This window comes from Cynara cardunculus, assembly GCF_001531365.2.
Source record: "Cynara cardunculus var. scolymus isolate 2C chromosome LG 9, CcrdV1, whole genome shotgun sequence".
Classification (NCBI taxonomy): Eukaryota; Viridiplantae; Streptophyta; class Magnoliopsida; order Asterales; family Asteraceae; genus Cynara; species Cynara cardunculus.
Window position 1 is genome coordinate 8,278,850 of NC_037536.1, and position 3,373 is coordinate 8,282,222.

The window sequence follows — 3,373 nt, forward strand, 5'->3', positions numbered from 1 at the left end:
GCTTTAGCGGTGAAAGCATATGTTTAGCTTTGAGAATAATAGGAACTCAAAGTATTGATGATATAGTGAGTTGATTCATCCTATATTTGAGTTGCGGGATCATTTCTTATATCAATTGGCGGGAAGATCAAATAGTCAGATATGAGATTAGCAACGAGGTTATTCGTGTAATCAATGATGGCAACAGATTCATGGTAAAAACTGATGATCTTGATTGGATGCATGACTAGTTGAAAGATTTTTCAATCGAGTTGGAATGTCGAGATCATATATAAACCCTATGAGAAGATCTAAGGGTTCTCACATGATTAGTTTCTTAAAGTAAAAGACACCAAATCAGTGTGTGAAATGGTCTTAGAATGTAGAAGACTGTGATTGATTAATCTAATAGGACGTTGGGGTTCTATTATCCTCCATAGGCATCTCACAAGTGGTTGGAAGATGATATTAACTTATTTGATTTTATGAAATTGTTAGTAAGCATGTGTTGCTTTGAGCAAGATGTAAAAGCAAGAAGGTGGTAAAAGAAAGTGTTATTTGTAATAAATTATCAGGTTTAGTAAGTGAGAAATATTTTATGGTTAAATAATAAGGTTTATCCRAGCGTATAACCTTTAAGCCATAAAAAGGGGCATTGGAATTGTTCCCATAGTTATAGCTAAAAAGACATCAAAGCTAGAATAGTGTAAAATTGCATGAGATATTTTGCATTAAGTCAAAGATRAGTGAGTTGCAATATAAGTTGAAGATGATGAAATAAGTAAAGATGTGCACTTAGAATAATCAATGTTATGAATAAGGCATAATATCCTAAATATCAACGAGCATATAAAAGGTTATTACAAAATTCCTTGTGTAAGAATGACTATAAGGGTATGAACTGGGTCATTAGAACCAAATGGTGGCATGTGTGTTATGAAAGGGGAGTTAATTGATTAGTTGGTAAAACAAGTAACGAAGTCGACTGATGGTACGTATTTGTCGTCAAAGGAGACAGTTGTGACTAGACTCTAGGATGAACACAATGATGATATAAATGAAAAATGGGTTAAGTTAATTTCTATGGTTGCAGAAGGATAAATTTGTATATGAATCTGGTGAAATGTTGAAATAACTCAAGGGTTGGTAGTCGATTAATAACTTGGTCGAAGTCAACAGCAAACACAGTATTGTTATCGTTAAGCACATCACCCAAATGTGAAATGATAAAGGAATCTAGAAAAAACTTAAGGATGGAAATGATAATGTGCAGATTAATGCATTATCGGTGTAAAAAATAGCCCCTATCAGTAAGAAATCTCTAGTGTAGTAAAAGAAAGTATGAGCACTGGAATCGGTAAGAGAATACTATGTTAAATCAAAATCCTTCAAAGAATGATTGGCATGTTTTAGATGYCACAAAAGGATGAAGGAATGAATACTAAAGGTAAAACTGAAAGTAAAGATAGTTGAATTGATAAAAGGTTAGAGAAAAAAATATGGAAATATAATAAGTTACTTKGTGAACATCATCATCTTGGTATCTATAATTGCTAATGTTAGCATGATCTGAAAGTGATAAAAATGGAATAAGATGAATGATGTTTATGTAGTCAAGAAGACTGAATGTACATCAATTATCATGAAGCATGAAATGTAACCATATAATATCGTAAACTTGATCGGGCTGGAAAGCAAATGAAGTATGCCAGAGATTGGAAGGAAGAACGCGAAGTATGCCAAGAGTGTTACACCCAGATTAGACAGATGATTCTTTTTTTTTTTTGTATATAATGACGTTACAATGTTGGAACTATGAGTTATGTCGGTGAAAAAAGGAAATGATATAGTATTTATGTCATGGTAATTGAAAATGTATGATTTGAAATTAGTAGCAGTGATAGTGGAGTTCGAAATATGGAGGCATTATCTAGAGAATGGATTRTATAGCCTATACTCAATAGCAAAAGACATCTCAAGGGCAASAGAAAAGCACATGTATGTATAAATGCATGAATATGAAAATGTGTGATGTTAGATGCATAATTGAATTATGAAAGAATTTACGAAGAATATGATGAATGTTTGCATGTTGCCATATTTTGTAAATAATAATAACTGAGTGGTATCTATGTGGGGTAACCTTTAGTGACATTTGGAATAACCTGTTAGACTTGAATGTGTTCACTTATAATTAATGACTATCAAAGGAGTACTCGAGTAGAGCAACTCGAAGAGTTATGTGATAAATGTCAGCCGGTTTGTCGAACTAACATCGAAAATAAAAGAGATGGATGGATGGATCGAAGGTAGTCCATCATTCATTAGAAAATAATGCTCAAGTTAGCGATGGATAGAAGATTATTGGGAAATCAATAAGTTATTCCCAAAAAGATGAACGGATGTTTAGAATATCAGACAATAAAATAGTTGGTATGGTGAAATTTATGACACAATATATCTAATTTAAGAAAGTGTTCAGTAGGCAAAAAGAAAGTCGTAACTAATGTTAAGAAAAGATGATAAAAAAAAAACTAAGAAGCAAAGAGATTTCTCTCGTGAATGTTCAATGAAGACGTCATAATGGTTCGGATGCTAGTTGGGAACTTGATAAAGAGACGAGATTGATATGTCCTCATTTATGCATAGGGCAAATTTCGAGGACGAAATTTTGTTAAGGGGAAAGTTTGTAATAACAAAAAAAAAAGGAAATAAATTAATTGTAATTTAATGACAGGAAACTCAATGGTCATGAAACTTACGACCATTAATTATGGCTTATCGTTTCATATTCCGTGAAACCGCCGATTACTAAGTATATATATGGGGAGACCTTCAAGCATAGAGATGACAAATTCTCGGGAAAGGAAACTCATATAAGAGAGGTGAAAGATGAGGATGATTTGGTGAAGCGCAACAAGTTTGATGCGTTTTTTTGGGAGAACATGAGGAACTTCGAGGAACGGTTTCAAGTTATGACCTGTATGGTGAGTTACATGTTATTTGTTTTTTTAAAATGGTTGCATGCCTTATTTCTTATTATCCACAAGTTGTTTGAAGCTTCTCGAGATTTTTGATACGTTATATATGCGTGAAAAGTGGGATATTTTTATAATATGTGTTTTGTGTATTTGTGTGTCAATGGGGATGTACTACGGTATAATTTTGTAAAGACAAGCATGCTTTATGATCTTGTCTAAGCCGTAAGTGCGGACATGCTGTGTGAGTTCGCCAGGTAATGCTGTGTGAGGTAGACATCTCCCATGACGTTGTTGCTTTGTGATGTAGACACGCACTATAATATATTTATATTGTGAAAAGTGTTATTCTCATCAAGGCATGCTAATTTTATGAAGCTTCGTGAAAATTGTTTATTTTAAAAGTTGTTGTTCAT